The sequence below is a fragment of the Panthera tigris genome, chromosome B3, assembly GCF_018350195.1.
Source record: "Panthera tigris isolate Pti1 chromosome B3, P.tigris_Pti1_mat1.1, whole genome shotgun sequence".
In the NCBI taxonomy this organism is placed as follows: Eukaryota; Metazoa; Chordata; class Mammalia; order Carnivora; family Felidae; genus Panthera; species Panthera tigris.
The window spans coordinates 129,011,691-129,032,691 of record NC_056665.1 but is presented as its reverse complement, the minus strand read 5'-3'; the positions used below and the strand labels follow the sequence as shown (position 1 = coordinate 129,032,691).

General features: G+C 39.0%; 1 long non-coding RNA gene across 1 annotated transcript in view; it reads right to left on the bottom strand.

Annotated features, from left to right (window-relative positions):
- The window catches only part of LOC122239293, a 132,946-nt gene extending 131,002 nt beyond the window's left edge, over positions 1 to 1,944 (bottom strand). The window contains exon 1 of the long non-coding RNA XR_006218250.1: positions 1,863 to 1,944. This is a non-coding gene — a long non-coding RNA (uncharacterized LOC122239293). The remainder of the gene's footprint in view (positions 1 to 1,862) is intronic.
- Positions 1,945 to 21,001: the final 19,057 nt, after the last annotated feature.

Genomic DNA, 21,001 nt, shown 5'->3' with positions numbered 1-21,001 from the left:
ACAAGCACTGCGATACTGTGACAGTTGGTCTGATAATCAAGACAGACTGCTAAGTTACTAGCAGACTGGCCAGCTAGATATGCTGGACGAGGGGGTGATTCACGTCCCAGGTGGGACAGAGTGGGGCAGCTCAAGATTTCATCAAATTTACTACTACTCAATTTAAAACACTGTTGGTTTCTGGAGTTTTCCCCTTAATATTTTTGGATCACAGTTGACCACTGGCAGCTGAAACCATGGGAAGTGGAACCTCAGACAAGCGGGAAAATACGCTATAGTCTAGCACCTGTTCTTCATCACCCTGGTCCCGGCTGTGATGGTCTCTCGCGTGTGCTGCGACAGACTCCTAATTGGTCTCCCTGCGTCTACCTCTGCCCTTTTTGGTCTACTCTCAATCCTGCAGTGGATTGACACTTTTAAAAAACAGATCAAATCAATGCCACTGCCCTGCTTTCAACCATCCAGTTGCTCCCCATTATACTTATCCTGGCTCATCATCCTAGAAGAAAGTTTGATGTAAGGAATATGCTTGTTACAGCTGCATCCTGGTCCCAATATGTGGATGCATCAGGTTTAATTTCTATTCCATTAATGTCTATCCCTTACTCTAGGAGCTGCTGATTCTTCTCCTATTGTTTCATTTACTCTGCATCCAAGGCTTCCTTTGGTTTACATGAAGATTGCTTCCACAGATCTTGCAGATTATTTGTTTTATCATCAGAATCTATATATTCCCAGGATTGCAAAGCAGGGAGGAGAGTGCACTAAGAAGCGATGTAAATCATTTGACAATTCGGGTATCAAAATAACATGGCTAAATTCCTCAAAGTAAAGGTAAAAATGCTATAATGTGACTTCCCCCATTAATATCATAACATAATATATGTAAAATAATATTATATAATAATATAATATATATAATATAATATTACTTAATAATATAATTCCCCATGTTAATAATGGAAAAATGCTACATAATTCTGTGGCTGGAGGAGCTGAGAATCTCAGAATTACTAGCAAGGAAAATAAGATAAGTTTGAATATTGAGGTTAAAAGTTCCACAACTTGGAAGCTATACATCTTGGGTGCTAGTTTGGCCTCTCTATAGAAAAGGAGGTGGAGGAAAAGAACAATGTATCATAGAGAGTAAATATTGGCCACACTTTATGAATCAGTGTTCAATACACAATTATATTAATATTCTGGGTTACTAATACTGAACATAATCTGCATAGAAGCATGAACAAATTCTTTCTTGCATAATATTTTTTTCAAACATTTATGTCTGTACCATAGTTTCCTAAGCTGAGGCACTGGGTCACATGTATGTCTCTACAACTCTTTATTTGAACATATGTTTAGCCTAATGTAGAGAGGTCAGATAATCATAAAGTTTCTGTATGTCAGAATCCTCTGCAGCCCTTCATTTTTTTTTTTATTTATTAAAAAAAATTTTTAAGTTTATTTATTATGAGAGAGACAGAGCATGAGCAGGGGCGGGGCAGAGAGAGAGAGGGAGAGAGAGAATCCTGAGTGGACTCCACACTGCCAGTGCAGAGCCCGACACGGGACTCAAACTCACGAAACAGCAAAATCATGACCTGAGCCCAAACCAAGAGTCAGATGCTTAACAGACTGAGCCACCCAGGTGCCTCTCCGGGCCTTCATTTTCGAGGAGAAAAGGGACAGTGAACTAACATTTCATCTGTTAGTTGTGTAACAGTCCATCTGTTGTGTGTTCAGCAATTTGCTAAGAAAATGAAGTGTGTTATTTTCTTTAATCCTCACAAAAATAAAAGAGAGAATTATGACCTCCATTTTACAGGGAAGAAATTGAGTCCAGAAGAGAATAACTGACCTACCGTGAGTCTTTTGGCATCGCTGAGACACAGAGCAGGCCACTGAGTCATGGTAGCCCAACGTCTGCTCCATCACACAAAGGCGGTCTTCCTACAAGAGAAAAGAAACATCATCGTATGACTTCAAAGATCTTTGACAAAGGTCTCAATTCAATTTCCGCTAAGCCTTTAAGTATTCCATTGAGAAATTTTAATCAATACAAAAACTCATGAACACGCCATTCCTTAAAAAGAAACATGACACAAAATGACAATTAATTTCCTAAAGCTTCATGCTGAACTTATATTCTGACATGAAAATATTTAAAAGTCAATGTATATATCTTTATATTAATTTGGTCCATAGTATATATAAAATACATTACGCTCATTGGCCAATGAGAAACTCCTCTTCCCACCACAAACTTGCCTTATTTCAACTGACAATTATTAGAGGGTTTTTAATCTGTTCCTGGGGGGGGGGGGGGCGGGGAAGGGGTTCATTCATTATCTTTTTAGGTTTGCTGAAGGCCCTGGAACCAGGGGGATGTCCTAGTTGACCTTTAAAGATCCCTTCTAGTCCTATGACTCTGAAATAAATTAAAGTTTTATGACCACATTATGCATAAGCATCAGTGGATCTGGAAGACAATGAGGATGAAGTCTGTGCTCAGACTCTCCCTCCTAGTATTTATGCTTCCTATTCATTTCATGCATAACTAATTTCATATAGCAATTGGTAATCGCATCTTGGTAATGACACCACAGGCATCACAAAACAATTGCAATCATGGCTGCAATTCATTGTAACTACAGCTGAATGCCAGCACTGCAGCCGAAATGCCTCCCTGACCCACCCAGAAGTAAAGGATGAGAAGAACAAAATATACCTTTGAAATGGTCACCTTCACTAACCAGCTTTCAGTTCTCAATAGTCTGGGTTGCTTTTGTTTTTTGCATTTTCAAGGACATAATGATTTATGAAGACAATGAAGCCTGGAAGTTACCCCTCCTTTCCAAAAACAAGAAGACAAACATTCTTTACTTATATCACTCTACCAATGCCACCGTGTTTGTTCAAAAGTCATTGTTTTAGAGATTTCCAATGTTTATGTGTAATGTGCTCATGAATAAGAGGGTATGTGTTTTTCTACCATGTGTTCCATTGAATCAATAAAAACAAAGTCAAGGATAAGAAGTGATTATCATAGACACGTCAAAAGAACAAGAGCAGTGTCCTTTCTTCCTGGAATCTAAAGGCATCATCTACCAGAGATATCTTGCAAGTTTATTTGGAATGTGCTAATACTACAAACATAATTAATAGCAAGCCTTTTACAGCACTTTTAAATCTCACAGAACACGTACAATTCTGATGTTTTATTTTATATTCATTAAAAATCCCATTAAGTAGGTGAAGCTAATATTTATTATTTCAAAATCACAAATGAAGAATCATAAACCCAAAGATTTAAATAGTGTTTCTCTTGTAATCTGGCTTAATTCCTTGTTACTATGAAATTGAATAGCATCTTTAACATACTGTATAATAATCAAGAAGCCCACTTCCATGAGCCAGGGAAGCAAGCTGCACTAGGACTACCAGGGGCTGGGACATTGAGGCTGGTGCTTGTGTCCCCCTGGCCAAGAGGAGCTGTTGCTACCACAAAGTCAGTTGTCTGGGATTATACAAAAAAAAAAAAAAAAAAACAAGTGTATTAAATGAGTAAAGAATAGTCATTCTTTGTGATTGCATCTGCCACTTTATTAACTAGTAGTAAAGACACTGGCTTTTTTAAACCAGAATTTTAGTGTCTTGAATAGCTTTAAGAACAAGGAGTCACTGCTTTAGTTCTTCTTTAATCTTGAAACACTTGAGGGCTGTTAGGTGAGGCAGGCTTAATTTACCTTGATCCATCATTTACTAGTCACCATGAAAGAACAGACCTGTAGACTTCACCATATATTGCTAGTATCGTCAATGTTCAAATGGTACTTATTCACATTTCATGACATGTGGGTACATCTGGGGCAATTCATTCATTCATTCATTCATTCATTCATTCATTCTGTGAGTGAACTTGGTTAAGGTTAAATTTCCCCAATTCTTAAATGATATATTTTACTCTTAAAATAGCAATCATTTTTATTTATGGACTCTAATTATTCTATTCATCTGAAAAATTGTTTCAATGATCTTTTTCCAGATACGTAGCAAATCTACATTTTAAAAAATCATCTTCACTGACTTCAAATGTTTCCAGAGTGTATGTTTTGTGTTAAATAATAGTGATCTAATAGGTCAATGAGTAAATGTATCTGTTACCATGCTCATTGGAACCATGCTCGGGTCCCTGATAAAGTCAAAGGAGTCAGGTCATGTGAGTAACTGTCCACCAGCAACTTACCACTGATCATCTTTTAAGAGGTTTGCAGCAAAAGCCACTTCTCGCAGATCTAACAGAATAAGGCTCAAAAAGGGAAAGGGGATTATGACTTTAGAGATAAGTGGAGAATTCAGATCCACTTTATTTTCTCAAAGAAAAGGAAAAGAGAGGCAGGGTCTAAATAAAAAGGAAAGGGCACTTTGGCTTTTGAGTTGTCAAAAGTTCACACTAACCAGATGCATTACAAAATTACATGGTACAGAATGATGAGTTTTGAAGAAAAAGTAAAGCTGGGAACTCTGGTCATATTAAAAATACTAAGGCAAGAGAACCATGTTCCATTCAATGCTAAAAATTTAAAAAGAGCAAAATTAACAATAAATAGAAAGTTGGAAAAGGGTTGGAAAAAAGAAGGTTGGAAAAGCCCATTAAAGGAGGACCATGCGGGGTGCTTGGGTGGCTCAGTAGGTTGAGCCTCTGACTTCAGCTCATGGTCCCTTGGGCTCAGGTCATTATCTCATGGTTCGGTTCCTGAGTTCGAGCCCCACATGGGGCTCGCTGCTGTCAGCGCTCAGAGCCCACATGGGATCCTCTGTTTCCCCTTCTCTCTGCCCCTCTCCCACTCACATGCTTTCTCTTTCAAAAATGAATAAACATTAAAAAAGAGGATCGTCATATAAATCTGAGTTCACACATGTTAAATTATTTATGATTACTAATCTCTATTTCAATGTCATTTTTATGCTTGATATACAGTTTATTGGATCTTGTATCTGTGTAGTTTCAATTATATTATTTTACATACATACCAATGTTTTACTGCTGCTACAAAACAATATCTTTAGAGAAGAAAACTTGGCTTAGTTTCCATTCCAAATAATAACGCCACTTTTAAGGTTGTACAATTTAGAGTTCACTGGTCATTTATTCTAACTCAAGCTTTGAATTTAATAACAATTCTTCAGTATTCAGCCTGGAAATCTTATGATTCTGGAAAATGTATGGAAAAATACATATATGTGTGTCTGGACTTTGGTATAAAGCACATTTTAGTTGGAGAAGAATTTCTTTAATTCTTAAATCCCCTTCACTTTATATGAACCATGAAGTTTCAGCAATAATCCTTTGGAAACAAGGCTGTTGCCCAGTTCTTAGAAGAAAAAAAAAGTTTCAGCATGAACACTTCAGACTTTTCCTGACGTTTTAATTTCAGTAAAGGATAAAATAAAGCTGCCAATCCATTCACTCATGGGAAAATGAATCCATGCATTTTTGCAGGATTTATAACTAAATACTCAACATATATTTCCAAAGAGACACTTGGAGCTTTTTTTCTTCCATTTGCAGGTTTGGCCTCAAGAATAAGTTCGGGGGACACTGTCTTTTTAGAGGTAAATGCAGTGTTCTCTGGAAAACTCAAAAAATGCCCAAGAAGCTTATTGAAATGAATTCACAAATTTTAGATGATTATTAAATTTGGTAAAGCAAGTGTTCTACCTTGTACTCATCATAGTGATTGTGGTATAAAGCTTCTTGACATGCACACACACAGAAGCTCCGATTGTAGATGGGGAGACGCTGTACTGAATGGATTTCTGAAGCAGTCTGTTTTATCTGCATGATGGTAAACATTTGTCATTACACTTCCCTTCCTTTGATTTGAAAACCAGAGATTACATGGGGCATTTAGAGCTGATTCCAAGCAGTCATATATTGTAAATAGATTTTAATAATGTTTAAGGGGCACTAAGCTCTCACTGGGAAGATCAGTGACTAATGAAGACTTCTATGTAATCCAAACCTTGTTGCTAATGTGACTTGTCCTTCCTATCACACTCTGTTTATTTCTGAGGTTGTAGAAAGATAGAGCCTCCTTCACATGGATATCTGACACCCTCCCCTCCTTCTACAGAAATTCCAATATCCTTTATTTTATTTGTTCCACAATACAGCCTTCAATCTGCTGTGCTCAAATGACATTATGGCGTGGTTCCATTTTTCATATCAGAAAGTAATCAACACAGAATCAATAGGAAGCCATGTTTACTCAATAATTAATTAAGTTTCCTAGAGAAAATGGATGGGCAATAACTTAGCAACCTGTGCTACAAAATGATCTTTTTTTTTTTTTCTTATTTTGGTCAAGGTGTCATCACCAATTTCAAAAGGATAAGAGTAAAAATATGGGAAACCACTGGAAAAGTAGCACAGGAGACATGCAACGGAGAAGTAAAGGCAATTTGTGTGTGTGCTTAGACCTCTGGAATGTGTCCTAAAATACTTTAGCAGGGATGATAAAAGTAGTATGCAAAAGAAGGTAACATTATAAAAAATCTGGGGTAACATCCATTGAAACTCTTCCTTAGGAGTGTCTATCTGGGTTCAGACTATTGTTACCTGGGTGTCAGGACCTACAGTCACGAACTCTTTAAACTATAAAACATTCGTGTTAAAAATTCATCAAAACTAAAGATTTTAAAGTTTTAAATTTGCAGATAAAAGACAAACAGGGCATTGGCTAAGAGTATGGGCTCTGGAGATTGGATTCATTGGGAATAAAATCGTGATTCTGCCATTTACCAGCTGTCTGACCCCGAATGTCACCTTTACTATGCCTCAGTTTCCTCATTTGTGAAGTAGGAACAATAATGGTATCTCCGTAATAATGCTTTGTGAACACTGAAATTAATGCATGAAAGTTCATGGCACAGAGTGAAATACTTAAATGCTTTACGATGAAATATGAAGGAAAGTATCTGTCCCTTAAGTGTATATGGGAACTCTCTATAGTTTCTGCTTAATTTTACTGTGAAACTAAAAATGCTTTAAAAAATAAAATCTATTTTAAAAATCCAGGGCACACTTTCCATGTCTTGTAAGGAGATAAATTCCTTTCCCTTGAACTTCCCCTTTCCACATGGAGAAATTTCCATTGGAAAAATACTACCACCCCTCTCTCTGCCAGCTTACTCTCCTGGGAAAGAATTACTTTTCTGATTGATGTATTTAGGAAAAGGAGCTGATGATGCTCAAATCAACCACTTCTCTCCTATTTTCACATGTGCATCTTTGGGAGTAGGATCCGTTCTGGTCTTAGTCTCTATATAGGCCAGGTGCTGTAGGTATGGTCTACTTGTTGGCCAGACTTGCCAGGGACTGGCTGGATAAATCTAATTCTGACATGAAGAATTAGCAAGTGCAGCAGGGTGATATATCTCAAGCCAGGTCCTCCAATTTAGCTCTTTAGGTTACAAAGCTGGTATTTTCTTTGCCATCTGTCTGACCCTCATGGTTATCTCTTAATTCATTTTGTACTGGGAGTGGGAGTGGGTGCTATTTATTGGCTCTCTAACATCTGAGTATACTTCTTGGAGGTTCACAGTGCACACTGATTTATACCACAAGCTGGGTTAGCATTGCCTACCTTCAAATTGCCAAATGCATTTAATAAAAGAAATCTCAGTTGTTTGTGTGTATACGTGTGTGTGTGTGACCTTGTTTTCTGTGTGTGTGTGTGTGTGCGCGCATGTGTGTGTGTGTGCATGTGCGTGTCTGTGCATAATAATAACTCTCATGGAATTGAGTCTTACCAGAATACATTTTGGACCATCCTGGGGATGAAAAGAAATTGTTGGCATTCCCAAACAGTCACTTCCTAAAGACATTACCTTAGAGAATCTATTTATTTAATCTGAACCTCTGCTGTTGTTTGTTTGTTTTGCATTTAAAACAGGAATAATGACATCAATATAAGCGGCTTACAGTGAGGAGAAATGAGAGAGTATGTGAAAAGTCTCTGGCATACAATAATATTTTCAATGAATGTTGATGTCCTTCTTGTATCAAAATCCTAGAAGCATAGACTAAAATACCTCAAAACACAGAGCCTCGTTTCAATAAAATGCAACTTCCCTGACTTTTATGTTGTATGGCATGGCACAGAAAATTCTCATGGTTACTCTTGGTCTGCTTAACTCCTACCAATTTCCTTCTAAATGCCAGCTTCCTCAAGGACATCTTTACTAATAAAAATTACATCTCCCCATTACACTTTCCCCTGTTCCTCTGTGCTTCCCTACACTGTTTACAATTTTAATGTCATAAATGTTTTTATAACTCTCTGCTTAAAGTTTATTCCCAACAAGAATGCCAAATTCACAAGGAAAGGATCTCGATCTCTTCAATTCAGCACCGCATATTAAGGTCTAGCACAGAACAGGCACCAAGTATCTGTTAAATGAGTCAGTTAAAGGGAAACTAAAATAATAATAATAATACAATGCATTTCAATTGTATTAGTACAATTCAACTGAAAATTATACAAAATATTAACACAACTCAACCTGACAATTCAATCTGGCAATTCAAGCATCAGTTAAGGATATGGGCAAGCAAGGATTCTTAGTGCATTCTCCCACCCAAAATATCAAGGTGTGATGTAGGGCTGTGCTTTTGTTTTTTAAGAAACATCATAACCACAGCTGAACCATCTCTCACTTGGCAAGCTTCATTCTCTTAAAATCAATAAGTATGTTTCAAAAGTGAATTAGAAAGGTTGCAGTTGAAATGGATGCCGTCAAGCTGTTGTTAGAGTCCTAAGGGCCATGCATGTCCTCCCACATACACCCTGTCATGCCTCGCGTTATGAAGGCTGCTATATCTGCTACTCAAGGAGAACAGTCAATATTTATATTCAGCTTGGATCTCCTAAACATTATTTCCTTTCCCAGAGAGAGTGCATTTGGCCCATGCATTTCCCCAGGAGCGTCTGTGGTAAAACATGGCTGTAGCACTCAAGGGAGGGCCATTCATTGCAGTATATATGATTTGCCTGTGTCAGGGAACAATCTCTCTAATGACATGATTCATATATACACAGTCCTCCCTTTGCTCTTCCAAATGCCTCTATAAAGAAGCAGCAGTGAAATTTAAAAGGTACTTACTTAAAATACAGATTGTTTGCAAAGTATATTAGCTAAAATTCAGCCAAGCCAAACTCAAATAAACTAAGGCCATAAAAGTAATACAATGCTTTATTATATCTTAAGGCTGGTAGCATCCTGTGTTAGAAAGCCACCCCAAATAGCCAATCTTCCTGCCTTTCTCTTTAATAACTAGTAATAAGGAAGGCTCACAAAAGTCATGCATCAAATACTTTACTATGGATGGTTGGAAGGGACAGAGGGACTGGTCTTTGATTTATTGAAGTTGTATCTGCTTTAGTGCATCAAAGGTAATTAGCATTACAGATAGCTCACTCTTGACTCTCAGGATATAAAAGCAGATGCATCGGATACAACAAGCGTCACCTCCTTCAACAGCTCAGAAAGGGGCTGGTCACTGCCATATCCTTATCAAGATGACATATATTTATAAACAAATATTATGGAAGTCAAGTCAGCTTTATACAGCAGAAAGTGCATAAACTTTGGATCTACACAGAGCTGGGTTTAAATCCTGGTATCTATTCATTCAGTATTGCCTTAGGCCATTTAGTTATAGCACTGTGAGACGGAGGTTCCCATCTACAAGCTGAGTAAATACTTTTGACTCGAATGGTTGTTTCTCACTCCAGATACTGTATAAAACATGTAACGGTGCCTAGACCATAGGGCATACTCAGTTTTATTTATGGTCAATATTGTGTTGATTACATAGCATAATGTGGGACAGGACAGGTAATGTACATAAGTGAAGCTGGCCTCATATGAAAATGAGATTGGTGGAGACCATCAGAAAAGGGAAAAGCTACACCGTGGTAACAATGCTAACTGTCACAGATTCTTTATTTTTAAAGTTTAATTATTTATGTTTGCGGGGGGGGGGGTGGGTAGAGAAGGGGCAGAGAGAGAATCCCAAGCAGGTTCTGCACTGTCAGTGCAGAGGTTGATACAGGGCTTGAACCTATGGACCATGAGATCATGACCTGAGCCGAAACCAAGAGTTGGATGCTGCTTAACCTTCTCAGTCACCCAGGCACCCCCTGTCACAGATTGTTTTCGATGACTGTTTCTCTAGCCCTTCCAAATGATTTTTCCTATATTTTTAGAGTCTTATAGAGTGACGGTTTATTCCTTCCATTCACACTTTCTTTTCTTTTCTTTTTTTGTTTTACTTATTTTTGAGAGAGTGCGGGTGGGGGAGGGGCAGAGAGAGAAGAGGGCAGAGAATCTGAAATGGGATCTGCACTGACAGCAGCCAGCCTGATTCGGGCTCAAACTCATGATCCGTGAGATCATAACCTGAGCTGAATTCAGAGGCTCAACCAACCGAACCACCCAGGCACCTCTCCCTTCATATTTTAAAGCACCCTCACGTCCCCCATCTTAAGACTAATATAAAAAGGTAAAGAATAACAAACCGCCGTTTCTTGATCCTATCTCTTGTAGTTGCATCTCCCAACCAGGCCATATTTCTTACGCAAACTCCTTGAAAGAACAGATTTTATCCAGTTCCACTATTCTACTTAACCACTTTCTCACTTTCAACCTTTAAGCTGGCTTCCAGAAACCCCCACAACTCAAGCAATATCGAGGTCACTTAAGTCGGCAACATCCTCCTAGCTGTCAAACCCAATGGCTATTTCCAAGTCCCTGTCTTTCATAGATTCATTCTCTGCTTCATCTGTCAACAGGTTCATTCCTTAAAACACTCAGCTTCCCCTCTCCCGCCTACACCCTACAGCTGTTTCTCTCTCTCTCTTTATGGATGCCTGCCGTCCACCCCCCACCCACCCCAGTAAATGCTGTGGTTCCTTAGGTTTCTACCCTCAGCGTGGTGCTCTTCTGGTTCTGTAGGCACTTTCAAATCACCTCCAAACCCCCATGGTTTCTGAGACAAACCTATACTAAGGATTCCAAAACGTCTATCTGGAGCGGGACCAGGAAGCCAACTTCAAACTTTATATCAAAATACCTCCCAGATTTCTGTGGAGTTCGTCTAACATCTTGAGCTCAACATGTCTAAGGCTCACTGAACTTATACTTCTTCTCTAGTCTCATGTTTTAGAGCCCTGAACCTACACAATTGCCCCAGCTGCTGTGCGGGGAGACTTTGGCCCCCCTCTCTCTCCATTACTCACCTCTGCACGCTATCCATCTGTTGCCAAGGCCCACGAGTATTTTCTCAAAACTGTTCTCTCTTTCCTGTCTCTCCTACATTTCTTCTCTAGACAACTAAAGCCGTGCCCTGCTTCTTCCTTCCAAATTTCCTTCACATAACTGCCAGAAGTATGTATTTAAATGTAAACCTGCTTATGTCACTCACTTCATAAAACCCTTCCTCGGCCACCCGTTACATAGAAAATTAAAGCATCTTTTTCCTACCAGGCTCTGCCAACCTGCCCCAGCTCATCTCTCAAATTTTGGACTCCCAGCACGGAACACTTGAAGCAACAAGTCAGCTCCTACTATATATGTAGTGCACAGAAACATGTTCTCCAAAAGAAAAGTTCATAAGAGCTCATAATCACAATATCCCCAAACTTCGTCCTACTCAGATACCCATAAAATGGATACAAAAATTGTACCCATTCACTGTAATACCATAAGGTAATGTGAATGCAAGAACTATTGCACACAATACTATAGATGAATGTAACAAACGTAATAATGAGCAAAAAAAAATCCAGGAACAAAAGAGTACATTCATAATTCCAATTATATGGAGTGTAAACATAAATAAAACTTACCTATGGTGTCAATATTACAATAATGATTTTCCAAGGAGGGAAATGAACCCATACCCAAACCTCCAGAGGATTCTGACTTTCCTCAGAGTGGAAACCACATATTTTTACATAAAGTTTACATGAGCTGCTCTCTTACTTCTATTTCTCTGACACATCTCCTACTCCCCTACTAGTCTTTTCCTTACAGAGTCCTCTAGCAGCACCGATTTTTTTTTTGTCTTTGACTATATTTAAAAACCCTGGGACACCCCTGGCACAGGGCCTTTGTACTTGCTATTACCTCTGTCAGGAATGCTAATTCCTCAAATATCTATATTCCTTGTTCCCTAATTTTATTCCTATCTTTACTAAAATATTTTTTTCTCAGCTTCGTTTTTCTTTTAGTGTCCTTATCTCGCTTTCGTATTAGGATAATGCTGACATCATAAAACTAACTTGTGAGTGTTCCTTCCTCGTTCAGTTTTTGGAAACCTTTGAGAAGGATTAGTGTTAACACTTTAAATAATTGGTAGAATTCACCAGTGAAACTATCTGGTCCTGGTCTTTTCTTTGTGGGGAGTCTTTTGATTACTGATGTAATCTCCTTACTCGTAATTCGTTTGTGCAGATTTTCTATTTCTTCATGACTCAATTTTGTAGGTTGCATGTTTCTATAAATCTGCAGGCCACGTGCTGTCAGTGCAGAGCCCAACCTGGGGCTTGAACCCACGAAGCATGAAATGATGATCAGAGCTGAAGTCAAGAGTCAGAGGCTCAACCGACTAAGCCACCCAGGTGGCTTAGTCCAATTGATCTGCCTTTTAATTCACTTATTCATTCTTCCACTTGGTTAACTCTACTGTTAAATCTCTATTGAATTCTTCAGTTCAGCCACTGTTTTCCTTAGCTTCAAAAATTTTTCAGTTCTTTTCTGTTTTAAGTTCTATGTTTATTGAAGTTTCCCTTTGTTTTTTGCATTATTTTCCTGAAATCATTAAGTTATTTATCTGTTTTCTCTTATAGCTCTCTGAGTATCTCTAGAAAAATTATTTTCAGGGAGTCTAGGTGGCTCAGTTGGTTAGGTGTCTGACTCTTGATTTCAACTCAGGTCATGATCTCACAGTTCGTGAGTTCAAGCCCGCATCAGGCTCTGCACTGAAAGTGTGGAGCCTGCTTGAGATACTCTCTCTCCCTCTCTTTCTGCCCCTTCCCTGCTCTCTCTCTCTGAAAATAAATAAATTAATTAAAAAAATAAAAATAATTTTGAATTATTTGTTAGGTAATTCCTAGTTCTACATTTTGTTGGGGCCCATTGCCTAAGGTTTACTGATTCTTTTGGTGGACTCACATTTTCCTTTGTCTTTGTGATCCCCATTGGCTTTCATACGTATCCACACATTTGAAGAAATATTCACTTCTTCCATAATTTATGAACTGATTTTGGTAAGGGAAGACTTTCACCTACAGAAGGGGGCACATTGAAGTGTACTGTGACCTCATATCTAACAGTGCAGGACACCGTGTGAAGGTATATGGTGGCCCTTGAGGTGTGTGATGCCTCTTTGGTTTTCGCCATTAGTGCACACTGTATCAACAATGGTGTAGTCCGTGGTGGGTGTTTGTAGGGGACTTCCCAGGGGGTCTGCAAAGGCTGTTGGTGTCTTCAACAGCACCTCAAGTCCAGTATCTAGAAACCAGAGCATGCAGCAGTGGTGACCAGAGTCTCGTATCCATACACTCAACTAGGGACCAGCTGCAGGTGCTTGTGTAATGGCAGGGGTCAGTTGCATCCTCTAAGGGTCAGGGCAGGACACAAAGGCCATGGCCAACTACAGGCACACTGGTAGCTGCAGGGGTCCTGGCTATCAGCATATACGACCATGGCAGTTAAGTCTCATCATTGGCACATGGCAGTGGAAGCCAGTGATAGCGTTTGAGCTATAGGCATGCAGGTGTTCAACTGGAGGGACTAACTGTAGGTGAGCACAGTGATGCAGGCAAGTGATAGCAGATAGGGCCTGATTCATGCCCACAAATAGCTGTGGGGCGCTAGCTGTCAGGTATGTTCCCCTCTGGCTGTGCAGTCTGCCCCCAGGTGTGCTTGTACGGTGGAGGCTGGTGACAAGTATCAGGCCAGCAGCATGCAAATGCACACCTGGAAGAGCTAGCCACAAACAGGTGCACAGCAGTGGAGTTCAGCCCCAGGAGTCTCGACTGACATTTTGCTCTCATGCAGCCACAGGAGCCAGGGCTGGCTATTGGTACAGGGTCCCTGGGCTCGGATGGGAGTATTGAGGCTCAGGAGCTCAGGCACCTGACATCAGACAGAAAGCTAGTGAAATCTGCAAGAGGTCGGTAGCAGCTGTACTGGCCATTGGTTCCTTCTTCAGTTGGAAAAAAAAAGTTGGGTTTATCTGCCAATCAGGCCTCTGTGAGTTGTGATCACTCGTGCTGTGCGACTGCTATTGGTAGCCCTTGTTTTTCTTCCTTTTTCCTGTCTGTCTCTCTATGTCTCACATTTGATGGTCTGAGTGGAATGAAATCAAAGTGGGACCTTTGTGCAATCCCCTCCAAAAGCTGGGTAAGCTGGTTGTTCACCCTATACTTTCTTTCCCAGCAAGGGGCACTCTTTCTACTTTTGGAGATCCCTTTCGGCACTGAGAATGGCAGCTTGGAGCATGAGGTAATGCAGGCAAATGAAGCTCTCTCACTTCTTTTTCTGTACAGTTATTCTCAGGGTTTTTTTTTTTTTGTTTCACTGTGTTGAAGTTTCTTAAGTAGACTCCAGAGCTCTCCAAGAGTTGTTTTTGTTTTTTTTATTAATGGAGAGCTGCCTAATTATTGCTCTTTGTGAAGAAACAGAGGCTGGGTTCTCTTATGCCACCATCTTGGTAACATACCCCACTACTTTTTTTTTTTTTTAATCTCCTTGTCCTGCTTTATTTTTCTCTTTAGCACTTCTAACAACCTAAATATTACATATGGTAATAACTCACCTTGTTTGTTGTCTTTCCCTCTAAAATATAAAATCCACTGGACAGAGATTTTTTTTTTCTGTTTTATATACTCTTCTATTTCCAATACCTGAGAGGCTGTGTAGCATAATGTGGCTCAGTAAATGTTTCTTGAATGAATGAAAGAAGCAGTAATATGACCTAAGTCCTGAAGCCTTATTGAGCCAACCAAGCGGTATCCTGCATCTATTTTTTTAGAGTAGAAATCAGAAGGTATGGACAACACAGGAGCATTAAGGATGAGAGGTATGTGAATGTACTTGCATGGAAAGGGGAAGTGGGTGAAAATAGACTGACTTCAGCTCAGAAGTTATACACTTATTGCCTTATGACTATCGAAAAATTTGTTAGAATAGGAAATTCCAGAGAAGGCAAAGCATGGCCCATTATTCCATTAGGCACTGGGTCCATAAGGTAGGCTGCTTCTGAATACACAGGTAGCACAAAGCAGGGCCTAATGTATCCGTACGAATGGCAAGCTAACTTTAATACTGTAAGTTGAACCAGTGAGGCGAGTGAAGTTTGAACATATGGGTTTTTAAGTAATCACTACCCTTCTTGAAAAATGGAGGTTGAGAATTTGCACATTCAGATATAAACATATTTGGTAAAATAACTTGAACCCAAATTCATTTTCAACTATTTCTAAATGGACTTACTTCTCACACTATTATCTTCATATCTTTACATGAAAATCTCATTGGATGAATGATGTATCTAAAATATCCATAGTGCACTACATTATATCCATTATTAATAGTTAAACAAAATATTTTCTGTATGCCCTATATATACTCATATATTAAGGTTTATTTCAGTTGGCCCTTTCTTTGGGAAACACCTCCTGGGATCTCTCATTGAAGGTAATGTCCTTGTCCTAATAACCTCCGACCCACTTTATCTCTGAGCCTTCATAAGACTTTCCATCATAGAGCATGGGTAACTATTTTTTAAGATTGTAAGCTACTTGAGTACAGCATATCTATCTTATAAATCTCTGTATCATGCTCATTTCCTACTATAGCTAGCAATATTCATTTGTTGAATAAATGAATGACTAAAGGTTAAAAAAAAATATTGACCCATGAGGCAATTTTTTGTTCCTTTTTATCAGTCATTCTTTGGGATCACATTTGTTCCATTGGTTTGGGTCTAAGCCAGTGCTTGTTAATATAAAAGGCCTGGTAGAAGTAGCTGGAAAGATTATTAAAGTTAGCATTAATGCCCAGATCCCACTGACAGAGAGTCTTATTTAATTGGTCCAGGGCATACTTTGAGCATCAGTTTTTTTTTGTTTCTTTTTTTTTTTTTTTTTTAAGTTCCCAGGTGATTTAGTTAAGGTTCAGAACTATTATCTACATATTTACCATTTTAATTTGTGAAATGTATACATGTTTAGAACTATATGATATTTACTCCTTTTGTTGTCGTTGTTTTTATTCATTCTTTTACCCTTTCATTCTATAGGTATTGAATAGCAGCTCCATACATGGGTTAGGCACCATGCAAGTGGCTGGACATATGCTGGTAAATAGGACTGGTGTAGGCCTGCCATATTCACCATCATAGTCACCTACAGTAGATTCCGTTACACAAAATGACACTGTCATCTCCCTGTGTGACAACTCAGAATCATCTCTTTGAGTGACTGGAAGTCACCTTTCGCCATGAAGACAGCTACTTCTAAACTGAAATCGTGGGGTGCCAGGATGCTGTTAACAACGACAAGGAATCTCTCTCCCAGATTTTTTTCCATGTGCCTTCCCCCTAAAAAGCCATACAAGCTTTCTTTATTTCACTTTCTCGATTCCTTCTTTCTTTCTCTTGCCAAGAATTTTTATTTATGACCCAATATGCCCTCACTGTTAAATTGTTAGGGTTTGAAATGCTTACCCAAAGTAACACTTTAAACCTGAAGCATTTCTGTCCATGCACTAAGTTAAATTAGCTGACCCTGTAAAAAACTGCATGTGATTTAAGTTCTTACTATTCCTTTACTTCAAAAGAGGGGCAGGAAAACTACATGCAAATGTAATTATATGTGAACTCTTAGTAGTTTTGTGTCTATGGTAACACTTAGTGAGAGTAGAGTATATCAATACAAACTGCTTCGACTAATAACAATAGTTAACATTTATAGAGCTTATTATTACTTTTAGTCAGACATTTTTCTAAGTACTTTACATAAATTCACTTATTTCATCCTCAAGGGAAAAATGAAATGATGTGTACTATTATGATTTCTATTTTTTTAAAGGAAACTGAAGATCAGAGAATTATACCTGTGATGTCCTTTCTTGAATTAAGCAAATGAGTGTGGACAAACAGCCCTTTATAATTTACCTGCATATTCAAAATGCCCTCGTATGTGAGCTGCAAACTCACATATCACCATACTTTTTTGTTTTATAAAAAAATGGCCTTGTTTTCCAGTTAAGGTTGTCATGAGTCAGGTAGTTCATGAGTTTTGAGTTCAGCAGAATTTTCAGAGTAGAATGCTTTTATAATGTTTTATATAAAAGTGAGGATGTCAAAATCTAATCCATGGTATCAGAGTTTTGCCAGAACGTTGTTCAGACTCAAATGAAAAACAGGATCTCCCACGGGGCTCTCTTCCATAATGAAATCATTGAGATATGAAAGGTCCCCAGAGGAGGACTTTCAAAGTTCTAGCCATTGGCAAATAAGAAACCAATTGAGATTTGTTTTTAAAAGAAGATGGCGTAATATTCCTATAGTTTGATATTAGGATAGGAGCCAAAAAACCTAAATTTTGGACCATCTGGAGAAGAAATATAATGAAGAAAGCCAACAAAAATATAATTACAACAACTGGCTTAGCAATAACAACTGCATTTATTAAGAACAGTCTAAGTAGGTATGTCCAGAGCAAAATCTGAGTTAAATTTCTATTTCAGCTTGGCTGTGGGAATAGAAGGAAATGCTCTGGTGTGGAGACTCAACCCCATGAGCGTGAGATATGAGAATCTGATTAAATACCAAATGTAAAAAAGCCCACACTTAAATCTCTGTCCTTGGCTTTTCTCAAAACAAGAAAGTAATTGAAGAGCAAAAACTATATGTGATAATCTGTGGTTGGTGCTACCTAGGAGTATGGAGATGAGGCGAACATGGTCTTTTCTTCCAGAAGCTTAAATCTGACCATGTGCATCAAGCACAGTGTCCATACGAATAGTTTAAAAATAAAATGATTAAAATAGGCTTACATGTAGTCATTCAAAAATGATCCATAGTACATCAATCAGAACTTCTCTACTTCCTACAGTACTAAAATAGCAATCTGTTGAATTGTTAATAATAAAGAACAATTTTTTTTAAATATGAAATTTATAGTCAAATTGGTTTCAATACAACACCCAGTGCTTATCACAACAGGTGCCCTCCTCAATACCCATCGCCCACCCTGCCCTCCCTCCCACCCCCCATCAACCCTCAGTTTGTTCTCAGTAGAGGACAATTTTTTAAATATATGCATAGATGATTCATTCATTCAATATATGTGGCAGCCATCACTCTAAGCAAGGATACTGAAATAAATATAAAAACATATACTTCTCATGCCATCACAGATTTGGAGAGAGAGAATTTTTTTGAATGATTAACACGCAATGCATAAAGAATAAAAATAGGAGTATACCTTTGCTGTCAAGGTGAAAAGGGATTATCGAAAGGTTTACTTAAGCTGAAGGGTGACTGAGTATTTCTTAGGAGGACAAGGCAGAGGGAGATGAAAAGACATATGCACAAAAGCTCAGTGCCCTACCTAAAAAGAAAGGAAACACACTGAGAAAATACCCAGGTCTTGGTATGAGTGGAGGAGAGTGGGTAGCTGATGATTTAAGATCAGTATGCAGGTGGGGCGCCAGGATGGCTCAGTTGGTTAAGCGTCCGACTTCAGCTCAGGTGGTGATCTAGCTGTTCGTGGGTTCGAGCCCCGCGTCAGGCTCTGTGCTCACAGCTCGGAGCCTGGAGCCTGCTTCGGATTCTGTGTCTCCCTCTCTCTCTGTCCCTCCCCAACTCACACTGTCTCTATCTCAAAAATAAACAAACATTAAAAAAAATTAAAAAAAAACAGAAGAGCAATATGCAGGAATCACATTATTAACCAAAGACGAGAGAGAGAGAGAGAGAGAGAGAGAGAGAGAGAGAGAGAGAGAGAGATGGGATTTGCTGGAGAATCAATAATTGATCATCTTAGGGGAAGTGACACAGACTGATCTGCCTTTGTATAACAAGCTATATCTCAAACTTGATTACAAAGTAAATTAACCAAATCTAGTCATTCATATTTGGGATCCAGAGCAAAAGGAGCCTAAAACATATTATGGGGGCACCTAGGTGGCTCAGTCAGTCAAGCATCTGACTTTGGCTCAGCTCATGATCTCATGGCTCGTGAGTTCGAGCCCTGTGTCGGGCTGTGTGCTGACAGCTCAGAACCTGGAGCCTGCTTTGGATTCTTAGCATCCTCCCCTCTGTCCCTCCCCTGCTCACTTGCTCTCTCTCTCTTTCTCCCTCAAATTAAATAAACATTTAAAAAATTTAAACACATTATGGATGATGCATGTGGATCTGCCTGCTTTACTCTTTAGTAGCCTTTGGAATGTAGGTTAACGGTCACTCAAAACAGATCCTAATTTTTTATGTGCTGGGAAATGTTGGGGCTTTTATTACCTATCCCTTCTGTACATATCTTACATAGGTTTCCCTTCAGTTGCATGATCTGGTCACTGCCTACATCCTGAGGGCCAACTTGAACTTGCTGAAGGTCACTCCCCATCCCTTTCCTTGCTCCAGAATACTCACTGGCCCTCCACTGGTCCCCTCCATGGTCCCTCTTATCTTCAGGCCTCTGCACACATTCTCCCTATTGCCTGGCATGGTCTTTCCTCCTGGCAGGTCTTTAGAATTCCTTCAGAGAAGTGTTCCCTCACCTCCTTATCTAGTAAATGCCCATTCAAAACTTGAAGAAACTCCCCTCCATAGTACAGATGTGCAGATTGTGTTTTGGACAATGAGTGACTTGTAATGTCTTGGAGAAACAGGACCAGCTAGGGTCAAGGGCCGGGGGCGGGGGGAGAGTGGCTAAGTCCTTGGCTGCAATTCCTTTCAGAGACTGAATGCCCTCCCTGTGCAACAAGCCTGATGAGGGAAGTGCCACTCGCCCCCATGATTCTTGCCAAGTAAAGCCTTTGGAATTGCCGATGTTTGGGATGGAAATATTACCTGTAGTTCTGGGCTACTTAGTTGTTTGTGTTTCAACACAGACCTTTTCAAAATATATGTATTATAGCCTATTTTTTCCTTCATCGTGTGTGTGTGTGTGTGTGTGTGTGTGTGTGTGTGTGTGTGTAACATTCACAATGTCATACAAGAAACTACAGCTATACGTATATATATTTTTTTCTCCTGGTAGTTTTATGATATTGTTGCCTATTTTAAAATTATTATCACTTTAGAATTATGATCCATTTGGTATATGGCGCTAAGCCTTCATAAATACATTATTTCCTTTCAAAAGGGTATTCCCAATAGTCTTAAAACCTATAGAGAGGTTGGGTGAAGGGTTTACAGGACTTTCTGTACACTTTTTTTTTACAACATCCTATGAATTTCTGTCTCAAAATAGAAGTTCTTTTAAAGGGGAGTACTAGCCAATTGCCACAGCTGTGAGCTACATCAGTGTTGCAGATACACAACTAAATGGTATGTTTTCCTCCAGCTGAGTTTGTATAGGATGAGAACTTATTGAGACTCTCATTACCTCTTGCCTGACTTTTGCGAGGTTAATTTTTGGCCTTCTGGTTTCCAGAACCTCTTGTAAACCACAAATCAGATCATGCTATTGATTTCCTTTACACTCAAAACGTAGAATGCCTCCGTTTGAAATAAGGCATACCCTTGACCAGCCTCATCCATGACAACATATTCCTTCCCTTAGGTCAGTTATCCCTACCTTCTCTGATAACTCTAGACTTACCAAGGCTGTTTTGTAGCATGCACAATCATTCGGGTCTTCTTCTCATCATGGCATTTATTATCACATGCTGTTCAGAGCATCTAAATCATACTAAT